The 24372-nt window shown below is 27.8% G+C and overlaps 1 protein-coding gene across 4 annotated transcripts in view; it reads right to left on the bottom strand.

The window, feature by feature from the left end:
- The window catches only part of LOC129980970 (prominin-1-like), a 196114-nt gene that overhangs the window by 92496 nt on the left and 79246 nt on the right, over positions 1 to 24372 (bottom strand). For 2 of the 4 annotated variants that reach the window (XM_056091519.1, XM_056091515.1), the window contains exon 1: positions 2822 to 3099. The exons of the other annotated variants lie outside the window; for them this stretch is intronic. The gene's annotated coding sequence lies outside the window, so the exon portion shown is untranslated. Of the gene's footprint in view, positions 1 to 2821; positions 3100 to 24372 lie in introns of those variants that run through there. 4 annotated transcript variants of the gene reach the window in all.

Consider the following 24372-nt stretch of genomic DNA (forward strand, 5'->3'; position numbering starts at 1 on the left):
GGACGATAATGAATAAGCCAATTATCATTGTTAAACGTCTCAGACAGAAGATGGACAAAGCGAAGCGAAAGTTAAAATGGAATTATTGAAGAGGGGGAAAAAATTTTGATGGGTGGAAACCATTTATGTAACCATTCTTTCCAAGAAAAGGGTCGAAGTTTTGTAGATTCAAAGAATTGCAATAAAAATTAAAAATGTAGATTTGTTCACAGCCATTTGCATTATAATGTGATCCATCCAGACTAATCTTTTGGCTAAGCAGGCAATTCACGCTCACGTGATAAACGTCATATGTTCCCAACAAATACCGTTTTTGAATCTATTGTGAACCTTTCTGCAGGAAAGAGCGCCAAATATCTTGAATTTGTATGCTAGATTATTTACAAGTTAATATTTATTAAATGACTTTAATGTCGCCAGAATTGCTTCCAATAAAATAATAATTATAATTAACCATTAATTAAATAATTATGACTTAATTAATGGATAAAACTGCAACCAATGGTAGATTTAGACATAAGTAATCCCTAGATAATATATATTATGAGGCCACTCTTTTAAAAATATAGTAGATTTAGTTTCATATATTTAACGTTTTAATGATTTGCTTAAAATTTCATTAACTTTGAGTATATGTTTTGTTTATATGAAGTTATTATGATTTTAAACTAGCTGGTATTCACACACAATATATTGAAATAGATATTCGATTTTATAAACATTCTAATAACTAAGTAAACCTAATGAAGCATATAAAAACTTGACCAATTATATTGGATAAAGTGTTACTATTATGCTTTATATTATTTAAAATATAAATGCTTCTAATATTTTATCATCCATAAACTCAGTAATTTTTTACAAACTTATTTAATCAGCAACTAGAAAAATTGTTGAGCATTTATGTTTTTTTTTTTTTTTTAATCTGCCTGCTTGCAATCCCCTCTTAACCTAGCAACCGTCGTCAACTGCTTTCTTTGAACCCATCGTAGGTTTTTAAGAGCCTCTACTTTACAAACATATGCTTTGAATCGACAGTAGGAAAGCTCAGAATTATGACTACGTTCATTTGTAAGTATTAAGAAATAAATTATTGTTAATTATTACACTGTTGAAAATCCATATCATTCTTTTCACCTTAATATTCGCATATGAAATGCATAATGGATATTCGATATATAACGACGAAACCTACAAAACCATAATAAAGAAACTTTACAACGGGTTAAATTGACAATACTAAAATACGCTGTTGAAGAGAAAAAGTAATTTTAAAATTGTTCTTCTTTAATCGAAATTTTTTAAATGGTGATTACAGATTTTTTTTATTTATATAAGATGAGAACGGCATCAAAACACAGTAACTTTTATAAATTAAATCCACAGATAAAAGATAATTGGAAAATTATATTAAGGCTTACATTCACATAGTAATAGTTGTTCGAACAGAGAATTTTTGAAGTAACGCTATTACTTTGTAAAGTTTATGAAATAAACCGATGTAATTCAAGTACAATTTTACCGAAAATTAAATAATGAAAAAGAATGACTGCTTTAAAATCTGCTGAAACAATAACGATCGTAAAAATATATACTGAACATACTGAAATATATTTGAAAAAACATGAATTGAAAGAACTTTGGAAAAATTGTTACGGCATTTTATAATTATTTTTGATAATTCTAAAATACTATTTTTTTAAACAAAAATGAATGTTTACTGTATTAACCTACGCATGATCGTTTGGGTAAGAGGTAAAAAATAAATAAATAAGATATGATATAGGAAAATAACAACTGTAGGAAAGAACGATTATATTTTTAACGCAATTCCATTTCTGTTACATTTTTAGTATGTTCATTTTGATGAGATATCTTTCAGGAATTTCAATGAGAGATGATTAGTGATCGTATGTTAAGAAAAAGATTTTTGTTAATAGAAGTGTGTAAAGAAATCATTTTTACTTTCTTTCTTTCTTATTTTTTAAAATTTTTTTCACATTAACAGATCACATTTTATACGTAAATATGTATGTTTCAAATAACAAGAACCCGTGCTTTAAAAAATAAAAGTAATAATAAATATAAACTGATTTATAAAATAATGTGTATTCTGAAAATACTAAGCGCTAATATTTAAAAAAATATTGGATATAGGCAGATAATCATCAGATATAATGTAAAAATATTAGGTTTCAGTAAGCAAAATTAAATTCAAATATTTTTTGACTAAATTTTCTTTATTTCTTGCATATCTGTCATTAAAGAATCACATTTAATATAAGATAGATCACAAAATAAAAGCATGCCATTCAGAAAAATATAATAGCTAAAATTAATTGATTTAAAAATATCGTCTGCTATTTTTATATTTTACGTAATATAATGAAAATCATTGTTTTATTCTTTAAAAGCATGCCAGAAAAATATAATAGCTAAGATTAATTGATTTAAAAATATCGTTTGCTATTTTTATATTTTACGTAATATAATGAGAATCATTGTTTTATTCTTAAAAATTGAAAGCTGCAAAACTTTTATAAAAACTGGAAATTTGATGTAAAGATTCTTAAAAAAGGCAAATAAATAAAAATCGCACTACACGCTGACAATAATTCGTCATAAATAATAACAAAGGTAAACAATTGGTGCAATAGTAAACAGAATTAAATTATTTTGATATTTGAAACAATTAATTTCAGAACTCTTCCATGAAAAAAAAAAAAAACAGTGCATCATTTTGATAAACAAATCAACGTATTCTTTTGAACATTTTATCCAGCAACTAATAACAAATAGGTAAAATTAAAACTAAACATACCTCAGAGAATAAAATTTAAAGACACCCAATTTCCAACAAATCCATTGAGTGCACATGAATTTCCGGTATCCTAGCAATCGAGACCAGCTGTTTTATTAGCACCCACTGAGTAAGAGATATGATTTAACCTCACGAAATTAAATCCCTGCCGGCTGCAGTAGACTTAAATAACGACCATGTGTTGCCGAGAGCTTCCACCAGGTTAGAGATCTGACTGTTGAAGAGAGGGAACTACTGACAGACGAACGTGATACGACAGATGCCTGCTACAAAAGACCTCACTCCACAAGCCATGAGGGGAACTTCGTGGTCGCTTCGGTCTACCATATCCGATGCGTTATCGCCGTTTTGTATTGCATTTAAAGGGAGAGGAATATTTCTCTCTTCAATTCTTTTATATTTTTTGGCGAGTTCTTCAAAATCCTATTTTACATTATAAAGGAATAAGGCTCAAAAAATTTTTAAGATTAAATTTGTGATGGACAAAAGATGACGTGGAAATTTTTATATGACAATTTTTTTCCCACGAAATTTTGAAAAAGTTATAGCATTATCGGTGTACATCAAAGGGGATTAAGTATTGAAAAGAAGGGCAGATTTGAGGGTAGTTACAGCGACACGTGTTTCTCTTACAAAAGAATAGTTGGTATATAATAAAGAAGTGGGGGGTCCAATTTTTTTTTAACTTAAACCCATGGGTTTAGTCCATTTAAATTGAAAGAAAATTCTTTTCACTTTTATCTTATTTTTTTTTTGGTCATTTTTTATTTCAATTAAGCTAATAATTCAGTGTGGATATGTTGCAGGAACGGAATGACCATCCGCATGTTTAGTTAACAAAACAAAATTAAAATCTTATTTTTAATTCCCCCCCCTTTTCTTTTTTTCTTTTTTTTTCGAAGGAATTTTGTTAAGTTGTCAGTGGCTCAAAAAATACACTTGAGCAAAGAGCATAAAAATGGAAGTAAATTTTGGGGCGAATGTTATCACATATGGTCCTTTTCACAGAGTAAGTGTTCTTTTTTTCAATCTTAAAAACTTCATTAACAAATTTGCTTAAGTATTTACAGCAACATATTTGTTTAAAAGCCTAAATTTTACAGTGACTAATATATCATCTCGATTATTTTTGCTTATTTCCTCCCAATTAATTTTCAACGATTTAGAAATTAATTAATAAAATCATATAATTATTACATTTTAAATTTAAAAAAGCTATTAAACAAAGAAATTTTAAATAAACAATTAAAACTTTTATTTAAAATTTCAATTAGATATTCAACTTTTTTTTAATCTTTTTTATGATAATATTAAGACAAAAAAAAAAACAGCTTTTTGTTAAAAAATAAAAATCTATGTCATGTAGAGTTAAAAGGAAGGAACATTCCTAAATCCCATCTAAAATTTCAACTATTTTTTAAAAATTATGTTTAAAATTCAGTTTTTAAAAAGTAATAAATAGCAGAAATTTTTATTCAATGAAGTTGCAGATAAATATTTCAAAAAACCATTGAAATAAAAATTTATTTTATAACTTTTTCATGAAGTTTCAAAGCATCAGATTTGGATTTAACGGTTATTCAAAGAATACACAGCACCGAAGAAAAAAAAAAAGGATCAAATTATTGAAAAGGGGGCGGATTTAGGAGTTGGGTGCAATGACACGTGTTCCCCTTAACGGACGAATGGTTGTTATATAATACGTGCTTTTTTCAATTTTTTAAACTTGAGTCATAGATTTGAAATCCCTACCTTTAAAAAAAAAAGAATACAGAATCCGTTTTATATTCATGTAGCGTGTGAAAGGCGTAAGAGGGGGTGACGAAGGAGTATACATTGCATTATTCCAAATCATACTTCTTGTGCACAGCCGACCATCCCGCCACCACTGAACAAAGCACTATCGACAGTCATATATTTATATATATACACTGTGGGCTTCTCGAAATTTTAACCAAATAAAAATCATACTGTATTTTCTGGTGTAGCTCTGGTCATAGGCTAAGCTTATCATTTTAAAAAGAAAACAGAGATGAATGTTTGAACATAAAGTCAATTTAAAATATAAAATATTATCTGTGTCATAAGAAAACGTTTCAAGAGAAATTATATAAGATGTAATTACATATTATATAAGATGCTTATACGAAAGACGATATAAGTTATCTTTAACTAGCCTCCTTTGGCGACCGGCTTTTTCATACGGAATATTGGCTTTCCTGACTGTTAAACTAATAACATGAAATGCATTTATTTAAAATTTCTTTTTATTATGTAACAAGGTCGAAAAATATGAATTTAATGAAAAAGTTGACTACAAGTTACTGCGCTTTCAAATTGTTAATTACTAATAAATAAAGTGCAAGTCATACTTCGGACAAAGAAAGCAATTCCTTATCGTAATTTTAACAATGAAAACAGCACAAGATCAAATATTTTGATTCAACAATGATATAGGTTTGAATTTCATCGTGATAATAAAAACAGTATTACAGATTGTGTATAAGAATAAATTTTTAAAAAATTATTAAAATGAGAGAAAACATGGGGCGGAAATAATAACATTTAAAAAGTAAAACGTGTCATTAAAAAGGTAATTTTTTAAAGTTTAAAATAATTTTAAAAATTATATTTATGAAATCTTATTTCTAGAATATATAACCGAAAAACATTTTTAAAAAACTTGTTGAAATTTTATATATGTTTTAGTTAACTTTTGGACTTTGAAAAGTTGATATTGACCATCCCCTTGTCTTGAAAAGTACTGCGTCTAATTTCATTAAGATCAGAAAAGATATATAGATTTATATAAAAAAACATACAAACAAAATTTATATATACATATGTGATGATGTCTCTTAATCTAATTTAAATCTTAAATAATTTCCTAATTTTATTTTAATTTAACCCATTCATTCTAAAATGTTCGATTATTTCCTAATCCAATTCCCAATTTTTTTATTTAATTAATTCAACACGCGCTCTGTAAAACTGCTGAATTTAGCAGGTTCTCACGCTCCGAGTGAAGGGATAAAAATTCTTAATGTTTACAACATTCTTTTAAAGATACCTAAATTTCCCTTTCCTAAGTCTACACGTGACAAAGAAATCCGTAACAAAATCTCACTGTAAAACCACCGAAGGGAAAAATTCGGCCTCTTTACTCTATTACTCCTGTGTAGCTATGTAGATTGATGTATTTTTTACCGTTTATTCTTTGTACATAAATTATGCCTCCCGTGAAGAAATAAATCGAATTTTTTAAATTTCAAAAGCTTTCTCTATTCAGCCACACCAATGCTAAAAGACGTCTACACACACACACACACACACACACACACACACACACACACACACACACACACACATATATATATATATATATATATATATATAGAGAGAGAGAGAGAGAGAGAGAGAGAGAGAGAGATTTTGTAGATTCCTGCATAGGAGCTAAGAATAAACTAAGAATAAAAGTGAGATGCTCATTATTTTATTGTAGTTGTTAAATTGATTTTACAAAAACATTTAACATAGCAAAATCAGATCACAATTATATTACAATCGCATATTTTTCAAAAGCTAAACTTTTACGGAAAAAAAGAAGTATCTTAATATGATTGTACACATTATTAGTTTAAAATGTAATATAATGCACATGGAAACAAGTTAAACGCTATTATGCTTCAAGACTGTCGAAAATGAAACGAGATATAATTATTTATCTATTTCTGATGTATTAACTCATAGATTTTACCCTCCTCTTTTCTTTTCTTATCTTTTCTTACATATGTCCAGTTTTCATTTCTTTATTTCTGTCGGTGCAGTTGATTTCTAATTTTCAAAGAATAAGATCCAGTTATTCTATATTGTGTAATAATTTGTTACAATCCGTTCGTTTCAAACAAATAATGTAACTCTTAAACATTTTTACAATTACATAAATTGTTCCACAGAAGTCAGAAACTGATCACTCTATCCCTATATTTCATTCGAGTTCCAATCAAATTTTGTTATCTGTTAAACTTGTCAGCTGATTACGGAAACCGCTCCCACCGCTGGTTGCTATGGAAACGAGTGCTATAGGTACTATTTCAAAATAGGGGTGATACAATGGAATATTTTATTTCGCTGTATATGCTATTATTTAATTATTTCTTCCCAGTATTTCCAAAGAAAATGTGGCCAATTTTCCCGGTAACAAAGCATTGCACACTTCGTGCTCGCATTATCATGTTAGATAGACATGTTGCAGCAATATTACTCCCAACGGGAAATTCAACTTATGCATTTATTAATAATAAAAAAATTAAATTCGTCTTATTAAAAAAAATACGAATAGAAAAACAGATAACCGGATTTATGCAATAGGGTGCTAATTCAAAGATATAGATTTTAAGATAGTAACGGTCTTCGCAGTCTGCTAGTTCTTTGGGATTAATTATAGCGAAAAAAAAAATTCTATTAAATTTTTCATGCATAGCATGGCATTAAGGGTTACCTCAGCATAGAATTTTTCAAATTCAAAGATTTTAATTCGTACTAATCTTATTAAAACCACGTTTTTAGACAAAAACTTCATTGTGTAAAATAAATAAAAAAAAAATTTAAGCTGAATCTTCATTCCTTGGTTATCAACAATGGAAGAAAAACAAAGGTTCGGTTCAGTTATATTAACGTCCCGTTTTAAAGCAACACAAGGGCTATTTTAGGAAGGACCTCATAATTTTGAAACGCAGTCAGATGACGAGGAAGACACCTGAGCTGGCACCTTCCTCTTTAAACTTTTACATCCACACCAGCAGGAGGACGTTTGACCCTGACGGATTTCACGAGCACCAAACCCACTTACATGATGGCTCTTCGGTGGAAATGGGGTCTCGAGCCTGAAATCATAAAGTTCCAAAGCCGAGCCCTTACTACCAGGTCACTACGGCCCCCAAAACAAAGGATAACGCATTTATGGCAACAATGAAAACAATATAAATTCCATTAAAACAATGTTAGGAATTCTTTATAAAATATTTTATACCAAAAATATTTTTTAAAAATTATTGGCATTAAAGAAAATTTGTATTGCAACTAAACTGATATCATAGAAACAATAATATTTTTGAAATTTCAGATAGTGCAAAAATAATTTGACCAATAATAATTTCGTAAAACATCAAGAAAAAAAGGAATAATTCTATTATAACTTTAACTTGAAGGAATAATTTTAAAAAAAGCAGACACTCGAAGGGCAAATTACAATCTCATAAAGACGCTAGACCCGAAGTTCACTAGCAAATTTAGAGACATATAGTTATCCTTTATTATTTGCAGAGACGTTGATTTTCACAAATACTTTACAGGAAAATTCTAATACTGAAATTTTCCAAAGTTAATTTTGCCTTGTTGCACAACATATACGTGTTGGTTCAATTCTTATAATTCCTCATAAAAACATGGCTGTTCACGATAAGATTCAAATTTTATCGCTCGCAGTTTAGAAGATAATCTTATAATATGTCATAAGCCTTTTAGCAAACATCAGTTTCTTCTTTATCACTCTTTTCATATAATCTTAAGTGCTTTACGGATGAAGACACTAGAGATATGGAATTCTATTATTGGCATTCTTCATACTGAACTCAATCGTTTTCTGAAGTTAAATGTTTGAGATTACTTTATGAGTATGTCTGCTTTTCGAATAATGTAAGAACATTAGGGAATTTAAACAAATTCTAATTTTTACTTTCTCGTATATGTAGTACAGAGAAAGTATATTAATCGTCAGAAAATTCGAACTCGAGATTTCGATGAATCTCCACGTTTTAGACCTCCCTCAACTCAAAAAACGCATTTTTGGGAAATATCCGTCTGTCTGTGACAAGAATAACTCAAAAAAGTTTTGAGCTAGATGGATGAAATTTAGTATATGATCTTTATACCAAATTTGTAGATTTCTATCAAATTTTGAGCCAAATCTGTACAGAGGAAGTCTGTATGTCCGACTGTCTGTAGCTTAACACTATAACTACACAACAATAAGACCTAGATGGATAAAACTCGTTTCACAGATTTAATATCTATTGTGTAATATAAAAGTTTGAGTCAAATCCAACTAAGGGTTGACCGTCTGTCAATCTGTCCTTTCAGAAACATGTAAAAGCGATTAGCTTAAAACCGTAGAAACTTAAATATATGAAATTTGGTATGGAATTTTGTGACTACAAGTGTAGTTTTGGGTTAAATTTTTGTTTCAATCGGGGGGTGGGGGCGCATCTAAAACTCATATTCGATTTTTGGATTCTATTAACCGTATCCATGGATTCATCACCAAAAAACTCGCCAACGTTGACATGATATATTCATTAAAATTGCTTTCACGCCAAAGTTTAATATTTCGTAATTATTGTATGCCAGTGCTAGGCAAGGCGTTATTTGGGATAACAACTTTATTAGGGAGTAAACGAGAAAGTTTTTGTGAGACCACCACTCCCACTAGTTATATATACTTTAGTGTTAATTATTTATTTATGAGAATAAATTATATATTTAGTCTTTTAGTTCGTGCTTCTGTATTTCAGAAAGCAAGCGTCGATTGTAATATTTTGAAATGTAACAGTTTTGTACAAATGGAAGTAATAACTGTACAAATGTTTTGATTTAGGTATGCTTTCTATCTCTTGTATAAATTAAGTTTATCCCATTTTCAAAATCAGTATTTGTAGAAAATATTAGCCATCATAATTAAGTTAAACAAGACATATTCGTAATATTTAACTTCCTGAAAATACAGTATGAAATATTATTCGTAGTTTTGTTTAAATTCTCCAAAAAAACCGCTCACAACTTTGAAACAACATAAAGTAATAGATTTAACTTGCAACTAAGATTAGATTCAAGATCTTGCCAATTTAATTAGAACATGCAACTCATTTTCATACAGAATTCAAAAGGTAGTCTCTAAAAGTTTTAAGATAGCGCATATGCACTATCTGACTACTTTAAAGTTAAATTATATCTTTAAATTTTCATTTATATAACTTGTTATTCTCTTTATATGCTGAACAACAGCACTAATATTTATCGCTTTTCAAACTTCTGAACATAAAAAAGCCAGGAAAATCAACTGAGTTTGGTAAATAATATAATATAAAACTAAGTTACATTTATTGATTTTTCATAGGGGTTAGGAAACTCAGTAAACTAAGATAAATTCAAAATTATAGTTCCCAATTCAGTTTACGACATAATAAAAATAGTTAGAGATCATATAATGTGTTATTCTATAGATTTTATTACTTTTAAACTAGTTTAATATATATTTCACGTTCTTCTATAATATCAATTCTGCCAATACATACTCATAAATTAGTTAATCATCGACTAAATCCGAGCAGGTAAAAAAAAGTAATAAGATAAGTAAAGTAATAAAATATAATGTAATACATGCTGTAATTGCACATCTTTTCATGTAATAAACTATTATTTTGTGCATTTTCAAAGGAATTTTTCAATATGAATAGAGGAAAGATTTACAGAACAAATAGTCCAACCGATATAGTTCAATTAAAGAAAATAGCATTTCAAAATTATAGTAAATAAAAGATTTTAAGCATAATAGTCAAGTCGAATTACACTTTGATAAGGAAAAATACATAGAGTAATTTTATTTGTTTAAATTTTTATACTGTTATCAAAAACAGGCCTCTACTGTTTGCATCTGGATATGTTCCCGAATAAAGAGGGAAGGAAGGAGGGTGGAAGACTGATGAGACAAAGTTTTTCATGTGTAGATAAAAAGCTATAAATCTGAATGAAATGTTTTAAATTAAAAAGTTTTAGGAATTAAAAATACCTATGAAATGAGCTGTCAAACTTTGTAATAGCTTAATTAAATCAGAAGTAAATTCATAAAAAATTTAAAATTTGAAAAAAATGTTTTTCTATTTTAAATTTAAGCAAAATTTTCGGAGTCCCACTTAAAATATGTAATTCATAAAAAGGAAATATTTAATAAAAAATCCAGAAAAAAAAACAAATTAAATTAAATTTAAAAAAAGCCTTACTGATTTTTTAAATGCTTTAAACAATAATAGTTACCAGGTAACGGAGTTATTGATCAGGCAAATTTAATGATTGAGACAAACTGTTTACATGTTGTTAAAATTTCCTATTCACTGTTTACTTTTAACTGATCATCACGATAATGCCAAAATCACAGATCAACAGTTTTAGAACAGAGTATTTTTGAATTTGTGAATTTCGGCAAATAGAAAAATACTTGCAGGTATTTTTGCACAATCTTTTTTTTTATTATTATTCCAAAAAAGTCAGATATTTTTCCAAAAAATATTGCAAATAACCATTCTGAAATTTTTACTAGGCATTTTTTCCTATATAATAAATACTTAAAAGAAAATTTTTGGAAACTTCTCTCAGATTTAAAATATATATATATATATATATATATATATATCCAAACTTGCTTTTTTTTATAAATTCACTTCTGATTTAATTAAGCAATCATAATGTCCGACAGCTCAGTTTACGAGACTTTCGAATACTTAAACTTTTCTTCTTAACTTTCCTTAATAGTTTTTATTATTATTATTAAGCGCGAAAGTCGGTATCTCGGCTTACACCTTCTCCCTCTTATACGATAATATATCCAGGAACAAAGTTACTAACTTATTTTGTATAACGATTTAGCAACTTAAACTAATAAAATTTCTATTACACATTTCCCTCATATTTTGATGCTGTTCAGAAAAATTCGGCCAGACTAGAACGGCTCAAGTTTTAAAAGTGTAAAAATGAAACATACAGCTGAAAACAATAAAAACGGTATACTAAAATACAATTTATAAAAAAGAAAAAGAAATAGATGTTCGTGTTTTTAAATACTTATTTCTTTAACACACAAGTAATATATGCAATTATTAGCCACTGTTTGAATTAAAATATTCATAGTAATTAACGCATAAATACTGTTAATTTTCGATCAATTTAGACGTTTCGACTAGTCTACCAATCAAATAGATATAAAGCTATTCCTATTTTTTTTAAAGGAAACTAATTACGTTTTTCTAGATTATATTTAAATTGACTATTCTGCAATTGTCAATCTCTATTACTAATCAAGATGAATATATATATATATATATATATATATATATATATATATATATATATATATATATATATATATATATATATATATATATATATATATATATATATATATATGTTGAAATTGAGAACTACACCTTATATTTTTTGAAACTTTAGTTAAAATTTCAATTAATTGAAAATTAAGCGAAATTTCGGCATTCTGCGATAACTCCCAATTACAGAACAGCACGGTGAAGATTTTTATACCGTCTTAAAACTAAAAGCATTAACATTTTTATGATATTAATTTTGTAGTTATACAAATTTTTCCTGAAATTCTGCAACTTCTGATATCTTCGGCGCATTTTTAAGATATCGGATTCGGGTTCGGCTTGTTCCAAGTTCGAAACTTGATTCCAATAGAGATCTGGTTTAATCGCTTTCCAGCTGGTATAATGTGAATGTATGGCGTGAAAAGAAATTCGTTCAACTCGAATTTTCTTCTCATTATTACAATTCAAAATTACGAATAGTAATAATTAGGTCAATATTACTAGTCTATATCGTCATTACGAAGTCAATGACAAAATAGCATCTGTGTGTTTAAACGCGAAATGTAAATACAATTAAACTGAACTACCCTCTTTTATCGTGATTGTTATAAACTTAAAATATCAGAGGAAAAAATGGTGGAATGGTTATGAAGTAAAACTCTTTTCCTTATTTTTTTTCCTAGAACAAAAAAGGTCTGGTTGTCTTTTTATTGTCTGCCACAAGAATGTTTTTTCTTTCAAATGTTTAACACATAAATTACATCATGACCTACAATCACAAGAAATAGTCTCGCTTTGTGGCTTGAAAGGTCAACTAGTTTTAATGGTAGTTTATCTGAAATATGACAATATCTTTTCCCCAGAGTATTTTTAGCATATCACCAACTATTATTAGTTAGTCCATCAACTGCACCTTATTTAAAATTGAAAATCTTCCCGCCCGAGCAAAGGAAGCCCATTATAGTCCATCCAGATGCAAACGGCCATAAGTCAAACAGACGTCAGGGTTCAGAGCAAGATTCACCGATAAAATACTACTCATATTTCACGGGTCAGAAAGAATTCGTTAATCACTTTCCCAAGACGCTGGTCTATTCTTTGGGAGGCTAAAAGAATGATGGGTTCCTTGTGCATGCATGGATTCTCGTTATGATGTGAACGGCCATGAAAATCTATAGACAAGCTGACTTTCTGGGACAAAAGCTTTTTATTTTGGTAAATCGAAAAAAAAAAGTATCAAATATGGCGGATAAATAATTTTAGAAACTTTTTTTATCTTCTTCTTCCTCGATTTGGCTACTGTTCGTTTCAGTATCCTCAGACGACCACATTTCGACGATTCCATTTCACTAACACTCGGAAGGATGTGGGCATTTTCGGACTTTATTTTATTGTTAAATATAAAAACCTCCTACTTTCATCTTTCTTCTCACCCCTATTTTGTCGAATTAAACCGATCCTAACGCATGGGTTTTAGAATCCGTTGGCAAACAATACACGCTTTTATTTCCATTTATAAACTTCACATGACTGTTCAAAAGGGCAATAATGAGAGTTTGGAAATCCTTTTCTTAGTATGCTTTGATAAACATTTGCAGAAAAGACCGATATTTAGTAATAGTGGTACTAGAATTAAATTTTGAAAAATACCAAGTTTGGAAAAATACCAAGATGGATGTTGTATGAATAGTCCTATCATTAAAAATACTGTCAAAATATGTTTTGCATTGTAAAAAAATATATTGGTTAAAAAGGACTTTTATTGCAGAATTGTTATAATGAGGTTTGTGTCACTGAGATATTGTTGAATTGATAAAAGTAGCCACTGGCGCACTATTTTTTTTTTTATTTTCACGAAAAAACTGATTTAATTTTTAAAAAAATTTATTTATTGTATGCGATTATTCAAAACACATGTATTTTTTTCGTAAAGCAATAAAATGTCATGCATTCTAGGGTTAAAAACCTTGCGGTATCAAATTTAAAAAAATGTTCTGATATTGAAAGAACTGCTTGTCTATCCATCGTGAAGACGATAACTCGAAAAATGCAGAGTTAGAAGAATATTATTAGGAACTTGGACTTCCAAACAGCAGAATTCTATCATACTGTGGACGAAATCTGTCAACAGGGAACCCTCCCTTCCATCCGCATACATGTGATTATGAAAACTCAAAAACACAACATACAAGACGAATGAAATTTGGTGCCTAATTTTACTATCAGAATTGTAGATAGGTAATTTATAGGAAGTTACCGTATCATTTCATTTTAGGCGGCAAGAGGCATTTAAATATCAGGTCGCAAAGAACCGGATTTAAGGTCAGTCACGAGGGGGGGGGCACTTCGTAATTAAGGCTGAGAAGCTTTCGGCATGGTGGTTGATTCTCTCCACCCCTGTGGGTATACGGAAAGGTGAGGACCTGGCTCCTCCCATCGACGACACGTACTTCCTTAAGGAAGGGTTGTACCGTGGCCTGTGATGGCCCTTAGGACTCAACTACAGTTCTTGCCAGTGTTGCTGTCCTCCCGCTGGTGTGGTGTGGTGTGGAGAGGGGGTGCCAGCTCAGGTGTCGTCCTCGCCATCTGACCGCGGTTCAAAATTACGAGGTCAGTCCCAAAATAGCCCAAGTGTTGCTTTAAACGGGACGTTAATATAACTAAACTAAACTAAACTAAGCCAGTGTTGCTTTCGCGGCGATCCGATCATTCAAGTTTTTCCGTGTGCCTTCGGGCGGGTCGGAGTAGTCAGTCTATGACTTAATGTCAGTCACAAAGAAAGTATCATCATGTACCATTGTACTACGGCTCATGTACCAACCTCATCTTATAGGAGATATGACTCACCATTGTCATAAAGCCAACAAAACCACAGAACGAGTGCTTCATCTTTAAGGGAAGCGAAATCCTGTTTACTGATATGGCAACAACAACAATAAGTAAGCAATCTTGTTTATTTATCCGACAAATCCTGTTTACTTATCCACCAGTCTGATCCCCTTGCAAGGGGCCATTGCGTATCAAATTCATATCAAATCAGTGAAAGGGTTTATTATTTGTTGGTCTGTCTTTTCAATTATGTATGTGCGCAATAATTCAAAAATGTTAGACAAACATTTGAATTTGGTATGCATTTTTAACATCAAAATTGTAAACATTAATCAATTTTGAACACAGCCGGCAAAAGGGGAGAGATTCATATCATTGAACTATAAATCTTTACAAAGAACGCGCCACAATTTATAAGCTTACTACTGTTGGGTAACTAGAAAGATGGAGGCGGGGCAAGTGGCCTGAACGCAGTTAACGGTGGGGGAAGGGAACAGCAAAATCGAGGAATTAATTCGTTTCATTTAAAAGATTAAAAAATATATTAGATTGAAAGTAGTTTATTTAAAAATATTTATTTATTTTAAAAAATATATTACTAATATATATATTTTTTTCATTTTATCATGTGAGAACAAGATATTTGTTTGATTTAAGGTTTTTGAAGCCACAAAATGCACGGGCAGAAAATTGACGATGTATCGCTTGTGAGGCATCAGTTTTTTGCTTTTAGGTTTATTAGAAAACTAGCCGCCTTTGGCGACCAGCCGGTTCGCCAATCTTAATGTTCGTTAAAATTTTAATAATTAAATATTTTATGCAATTTCTACTTTAATAGCTTCTTCATCAAAATATTTTAAAACTTCAAATTTTGATTATCATATAATTCATTCATAATATTATAAAGGCCTTCAGTCATAACGTAATATGTATCTCTCTCATTTTCTGTTAGCACCCGTAGAGTTTATGCTTTAAATTAAAGTGGAAAGAATTTATCTTCAATTAATATAATAATATTTTTTACTGAAACAAAGCATTTTTTTATAATCTGATTACTGAAAATAGAGTCACTCAGCGTTTAAACTTTATGGGCACTAAAGAATGTCCTTTTAAATTTAAGTAATATCTCAAGAGTTGGTCAACAAAATTTTCTTAGATTCATTATGAGCAGATCGATTAATTAACAATGTTTAAATTTAAATGCATCAAGCACTAAGAACATAAAACGAATCGTTTAAAATAAACGGTTGAAAACGGTAGAATTTATGCTTTAAATTAAAGTGGAAAGAATTTATCTTCAATTAATATAATAATATTTTTTACTGAAACAAAGCATTTTTTTATAATCTGATTACTGAAAATAGAGTCACTCAGCGTTTAAACTTTATCGGCACTAAAGAATATCTTTTTTAATTTATGTAATATCTCAAGAGTTGGTCAACAAAATTTTCTTAGATTCATTATGAGCAGATCGATTCATTAACAATGTTTAAATTTAAATGCATCAAACACTAAGAAAATAAAACGAACCGTTTAAAATAAACGGTTGAAAACAGGTTTTAAAAAAACTACTTAAAAAACGATGTACTTAAATCTATAAGCATATACAAAAAATATATAACTAACATAAATACAATTTACTTACAAAAGCATGCAACTAACCCAAAAATAATTTAAATCATCCATTGATAACGTTGTCATGGCAACAATCAGAACAGAATGCGCATGCGTGAATTTTCTTCGCCGGTTACGTAACGCAAATACGTGATTTTTTCTACGCCAGTTGGGGTAACGCTATGCGGATTAGAAATTTTAATTTCCTTTATTCTGTTTTATTTTAATTCAAAAGTACTTCAGAATGAATCTGAAAGATTGATTCATTAACAATATTTAATTTTAAATGCATCAAACATTAAGAAAATAAACAGAACCGATTGAAATAATCCGCCGAAAAATTTTAACCCTATCCTCATTACTGTTGGGAGAAAAAAAAACTGAAGCCTTTCTCGTTTGGCGCTGAGGATAATGGAAGATTTTTTTGGCGGAAAAGTTGGCGGTGGGGAAAATGGAAGATTTTTTTGGCGGGAAAGTTAGTTTTTAATTAATAATTGAAATTCTAATTATAAATTCGAAAAAAGAAACCCCAGGTGCACATTCCCAACCTCCAAGGTATACATGTACCAAATTCGGTAGCTGTATGTGAAACGGTCTGGCCAGTAGAGCGCCAACACACACACACACACACACACATTGAGCTTTATTATAAGTATATAGATGATAAAGTATGTTGTCACATTTGGTGACTTATCGCCAACAAAAAAAAACTTAGCGCGAATGTCCGCTATGTACCCAATTCTCCTGTCTGGCCAATAAAGGGCAGGGTTGTAAGAAGTTATCTCCCGAAGAAGCACAGAGGAGAAAATGGGAATGAACACGAAACAGCGAGGTTGGATATCGAAAGTTATATAAATATATATTCAAATTTCAATTTTTCTATCTAGCATAAAACATTTTGGAGCTCAAACGATTTTGAGATGAAGGAAGAAAAAAAAATCGCTTTTCTAAAATTTGACGATTGCGCAATACAATAGTCACGTGATCATTCCCAACTAGTTTAAACTGGATTTTCATACACACATACACACACACAAAAAAAGGAAACGATATCGACACATGTGTGATCTGATAGTCACGTGGGGTTTAAAACCAGTTGAAACTGGTTTTTCAAATAAAAAAAATTGAGATTTCGAGAAAAAAAATTCTAGAACTCAATTGACTTTGAGATGGTCAAAAACCATCGCTTTTCTAAATGTTGGTGTTTTCGAAACATGAGTCATGTGAGAACATGATACTTTTTCGTCGGATTGATACGACGTGATATAATAACTTAATTTGCGACAGCAGATTTCATTTTTTTTAATTAACGTAACTTGAGCTTAATGAGTATTCTGAAAATTGTTCATTTTGCTACGAAAATTAAAATATATTATTCTATATAATACGACATTCAATGAATGATATCTCAAACGCATTAAATTATCATACAAAGAACCTGGTAGACATCAAAACCTTATGCTAAGTAGTTGAAAACAGGTGACGATGAATTTCATAGTCATGAAGCTGAAACATCTAATAATGACTTAAAAGTTCTCAAACAAAGAATTCTTTTGAAAGCTGAAGGTCGTTTGAAACATTTCTACATCGAATTCACGAATCCATTCAGTTTCACATGTTTTATTCAAATCATTTTTGCATACGAAAATGATAATACGAAATAGTCCCACTTTTTAAATAAGCTTTCAACCAGAACAGAAAATAATAAGAAATACGTAGTGTTATTACATTCTAGACTATGCATTTTTTCCATGTTCTTTTCTTTCTAACTTTTAGGCAGTGATAAAATAACTATTGCCACTTAAGAGATTAATGATTTTATCTTTCAAAAATTAGATTTGCTTCAATTAATTAATTTAATTTTAAAAATAGAACTACAATTATATTTTGTAAGAAAATACTTTTTTTTTCTTTTTCTTTTTTTTTCATAATAAAATATTTATTCTAATTTATATAAATAATTTTAGTTTGAATTTTAAAAGAATAGCATTTTACAAATTTAAAATTCTTAATAAATTCAATGAACTTTGTGATTTGAATTTATAAATCTCAGATAAATCAAAATTATTACCGATTTTCGAATTAATACAATAAAAGGAAATAAGCATCGAGAGACTATAGGTATATTTTGTAAAAAAAATTAATTAATTTTTTTTTTTTGCTTCTTGATAAAATTCTAATATCTAATTCTTCTATTATTCTAATATATAATATTCAATATTCTGTTTTTCTATTTATTCTTATATATAATATTCTAATTTTTACAAATATTTTTAATCTAATATATAATATTCTATATTCTATCTAATATAATATTATATATTCATTCATTTTTTTGTATTCTAATAAAATTCTAATAATCTAATTTTTCAATTATTCTAATATATAATATTCTTTATTCTATTTTTGTATCTTTTCTAATATATAATATTCTATTCTATTATATTCTATATAAAATTCTAATATTTAATTCTTCTATTATTCTAATATACATATAATATCCTATATTCTTATTCTTCTTTTTATTCCAATATATAATATTCGATATTCTTATTTTTCTATTTCTTCTAATATATAATATTCTAATTTGTATAAATATTTTCAGTCTGAATTTTAATAGAATAGCATTTTATAAATTTACAATTGTTTACAAATTTAATCAATCTTGTAATTCGAATTTGTAAATTTCAGATAAATCTGAATTACCTATGTTCGAATTTATACAACAAAAGGGAATAAGAGACTATAGGAGCATTTTGTAAGAAAATGTCACATCAAAGAATTTCGTTTTAACACAGAAAATGGTAATCTTTCTTTTATGTTTTTATTGAAATAATTAAAACAGCATTTTCAGAAGTAAATAATAAAAAATGAATTTTTCTGCAAAAAACAATTTACGAAAGATTTTATTTGTATTTATTAGATTCGAAGAAGTCGATATAGATTTCGATTAGAAGTTCTTGATATAAAGAATCCATGATCACTGAAGTTCTAGAATCCAAATAAACTGCAATCATTTTGTTGAAAGGCGAATTATATCGGTAATCAATGTGGAAAACGTTTGTCAATGTGAAAAAATAATTTTACCATTTTATTCATATCCAATCATGCACATAAGTGTTCTGAGCAGAGATAAAATATCCATAAATTGATTTCTAAATTTTCTGGTAAAATTTAACATAAAAGGATATTAAAACTGTTCTTGAAGCATATGTAAATTATTGATAGGCAATTTTTCAACCCATTCAGCCAGCGTAAAATGTCTATAACAGATTCCACCAAATCGATTTCGAATAATAAAGCAATGTAATTGATTTTCAAATACATTTATTTCGATTTTAAAGGAATCCTTTAAATTAATAACTCAAAAATTGAATATTGGAACATAAAGATAAGACACTATTGTTTATGAAAATCTAAAGATTTATTTAAAATAAAATTCTAAAAAAAAAATGTGCAAATATTCGTTGCTTGACACAGAGAAGCGAAAAATAAATGGACATAAATTTAATGAAAGAATTCAATAAAAGTACTAGCCAAATATTTAAATTAAGATTATCTTTTATAATTTTAGAAAAGAAGTAACGTGTATTATAATATAAGCAAAACGGCACCAATATCAGAGATATTAGTGAAATTCAAGGTCTATATTATTATTAATAGAATGACTTTTTTAATTTAGAACATCAAAGAAGTGTTATTAATATTTATTTCGAAGAATATTTATTTGTGGCTGTGTAACAAGTTATGTGGTTTTTGAAAATTAAATATATAGTGAATATCATTTCTTAAATCAAAAACTCTTTCACTGCAGGTGAAAACGAAGGCTTGGGGGGGGGGGGGAGCTGAACTTCATAATATAATGAATTGAACATATGCACCGATAATTAAATAAGTGTAATTAAATGAACAATAAGATGAAGAAATTTATACGAAAATAGTGCTAGCAATATCAAAATTATTGCATATTTATCACATAAAATAAAATTAATTCATCTCAAAAATGATGAAATTCCATTCCTAAAATGATAAAATTCGCGTTTCAAGGGAAATGAGCCACGGCTGGAAAATATAAAGTTATTAATTTGTCCCAAATATTAAAAAAAAAAACAAAAAAAAAACACCACGCTTGCTAAAGAATAAAATTAAAAACTATCAAATGTTTTTTCTTAAGGCATTTATATTATGTATTACGGCATATATATTATTTTTAAACAATTTAAACAAAAATGACAAAAAAATTAAAATAAAAGCAATAAAATATCAATGACCGACAAATTACTTTAGCAAAACGAATGATTTTAGAAAAGAAAAATTAATAAAAAATTTTTACAACAGAAGTTACACAATGTCTTTTTTAAATTTAAATGTCAATGCCAAATTTTTGAAAACAAGTACTTACTTAATTACTCATGAACCACAATTTTATCCTGCCATGTGTAAAGGTTTCAACATTTTTTTTTTTACATTGCTCCTTAATTAGCTTTTCTTCAGAATTTGTTATCTTTTTTCTAGATATTTTCAAACTCTTGGCTAACGATAAATTTATTTATTAAATCAAAAATCCGTTTATACAAACCGGAAACATGAAATCAAAAATTGGTGGCAACAAAAATAGCAACGATAGTTTTTAACCAAAGATATTTTTATTCCTTTTAATAAAAAAAACTGATAATCAAAACAATTGAATATGAATGACTGATAAAATATTTTCAAAATAGATGTTTTCAGAACATATGGAACCTGCAAACTGAATATCGTTTGTATGAATAATAAGCGGATACAAAACGACTTTTGAATTTATATGCCAATATTAAACTGAAAAGTGATCTTTAAGTGTATTTTACTCTTATTTTATTTTATTTAAGTGTATTTGTCCTACAAACTGTCTTCTATCTATGAGTCAGCAGTTACTTCTATACTTTTCTTTCTGAATTCGTTCGCACTGTGGCAAACAGAATTTATCCGTTAAATATAAGAATAAGATATGATTAAAATGACCTTTATAAGAGAAGGTTGAACTCAGATTTATTGCTACGCTTATCCGCCGTTTTCCTGCAGTATAAATAAGAAGTGCCCGTGGTTATGACTCTAGAATAAAGTGCTTTATTACTATTATTTACTACTTGCATTTATTCAATAGTTTTCTGAAAGTGACAGAGCTTACGCTTATGCCTCAGCTGTGAATCTGATTATAACTTGGAAGAAAAAATAACCGTATCACTAAACTTAACCCTCCAAACGACCGAAATTGCTTTATATGTTAATCTCCAAAGCAGATAATTCATATGTCTTTTTATATTTTTTTGGGAATTTACACATTTAGTATTCTTGGGATTTTGAACAACCGATTATATATCTAAGAACTACGGTTTATCCACTTTAAGAATCATATAATTTCTTTGAGTATACGCTATTTAATCAAAATAACCGATCGCATGAACTTTTGGTATTAAATTTTTATGTTTTTGAAAAATAAAATAGAAGCCAGTTCTTTCTTTTTTTTACACAGACTAACTCTATCCCAGAATGGAAAAGGGACTGAAGTTTAGAAGATTTTATTAAAAGTTTATTATAAATAAACTCTTTTATAATACAATTTTTTAAAAAATTAATTTAATTTTTGGAAAAATATTTTCTGAAAAATTTTTTTTCATTTTTTATAAAACATTAATATTAAGAGAAATAATAGAGGTAAGGAAAAGCGTTATTAAAAACACTAAAAAATTATAAGAAATTTGATTCTTTGTATTTTGTATAAAATATCAAAAATAAAAGATTATCAAGCATAAAATAAATATAAACACATTTCAGCCCGCATTTCAAAATGATTTAAAAAGTAATAAATGAATTTCTTATTTTGAAAAACATTTAATTTTATACAACGAACCAAATTCTAAATAGCATTTACATGCTACGAAGAAAACAAATTAGAATGACTCAGCCATATCCTTCATCAAGTAACATAACAGCTTACTCACACACAATTAAGTTTCCGAAATCACCATTTAAATATATATTTTAATAAACGATGTAAGAAAAAAATAATAAAAAAGTTCAAAGAATAAAATGATTATCATAAACTAAAATAGTATTGATCTATAAACAAGTTTACAAATAGGTAAACACTTGTTTTAATCGGTAATAATTTTAATCGGTTATTTCATACCTGCTTGAGTTTATCGCAGAAATTAGATTAATCAGATTGATGTTTTGATTTTCAAGAAGATAAAAATGTAAATATTTCAAAGAAAACGATACTCGATTGATCAAAAGTCCACAGATCAGGAAAAGGCGCATATGCCTTAAAAAGAACGTGTGAGAGAGAAAAATTGATATGAAAATTCGAAACATATGTATAATGAAATGTATGTATTTTTATAAGTCATTATTAATATAAAAATACTGCTAGTTTTCTTTTTCAAACGATAATCAAACAGTAAATTTCATTTAAATAATAAAATGAATAATATAATTTTTTCAAACGGCAATTTAACATAAAACGATAATTTTTCTATTAACATTCTGTATATCAAAGAAGGACAACAATAGTAATGATTGAGAAAAAAAAATGACACAAGAAACAAATTACTTTTTAAAGTGAGATAAATTAATTTAATAATTCGAAAACACATGTACAATGAAATGGGTAATGTATTTTTATCAGTCATTATTAATATAAAAAGATTTCTATTTTTTCAAACGATATTTAAACATTAAATTTCATTTAAATATTAAAATGAATAATATATTTTTGCAAACCACAGTTAAACATAAAAAGATAATTTTTATATTAATTTTCTATATATTAGAGAAAAGCAATAATATTAATTAATGAGAAAAAAATGACACAAGAAACAAATTTCTTTTAAGAGATAATTAATATAATTTAATGCTGCACATACAGCAGAAAAATTTCATTTAAAGCGACTTTTAACAAATTAAAAATTGTAAGAAACTATTATAACTCGTTATTCTCAAAAGGAAAGAAATAATTGATCAATGATGAATATGATTGCTATAAAATCCAGTAAAGTTAATTATTAAACAATTTTAGCCTTGAATTATAATTTTTATTTTTAAATTTAAATGTTTTTAGAAAACAGGTAATTAAGAATCTTCCGTTATATTTTTAGTATTTATCATGAATATTATGGCAATTTTTTACTCAAAAATACTAAATCAAAAATTTGTTTTGAAAACTGCTTTGGCAAAGAATATATTACAGAAATAATTTATTAGTAATTCATGTACCTTTTAATAAGGCAAAAAATATGTTTCTATGTCTTCTATGTTTCAGAAAAAAAAAAATCAGCAGATTATACCTAATTTTACGAAATCGTTTTACATAATATGTTATTATAGAATGCAATTACATCTTAGACATAATAAACATTCTCATTTATTTCAAGCATATAATCACAATTTAAGAATTTTACGTATATAATCAAATATAAAGAATTTAATATATAATTCTTTACAATTTCACCAAGGGCAGAAAATCTCTTCAAAAATAAACACAAGTTTATTCGGTGTTTCTTTTTTTTTTTTAATTTGTAAACATTGGAAACTTTTCAATCCTTAATAATCTACTTACTGTCTTCATATGAATTCATTCAACGGCGCTTTTATTTTTATTTAAATAAAAACCGTTGTTCATTGAATGTAAGAAAGGCAATAAAAAACTCGAGGTCTAAAATTATTTCCAAATAATACAATATTTACTTATTATTTTACTTATTTATTATTTTTCTTCCATTTTAATGAATATTAAAGTTTCGATAGATTTCTTCATTATTTGTAAAAGTAAATAATATCTAAAAAAAAAATTTCTGGTAAATAGGATATTTTTTTTTATTTCAAACGATATTTTTCTCTATTAATCTCTCAGTTTATTTAACAAATTATTTTCTGTAATTCAAAATTTAAAAAGAAAAGAAAATTATATCTAAA

The sequence above is a fragment of the Argiope bruennichi genome, chromosome 8 (genome assembly GCF_947563725.1).
Source record: "Argiope bruennichi chromosome 8, qqArgBrue1.1, whole genome shotgun sequence".
Classification (NCBI taxonomy): domain Eukaryota; kingdom Metazoa; phylum Arthropoda; class Arachnida; order Araneae; family Araneidae; genus Argiope; species Argiope bruennichi.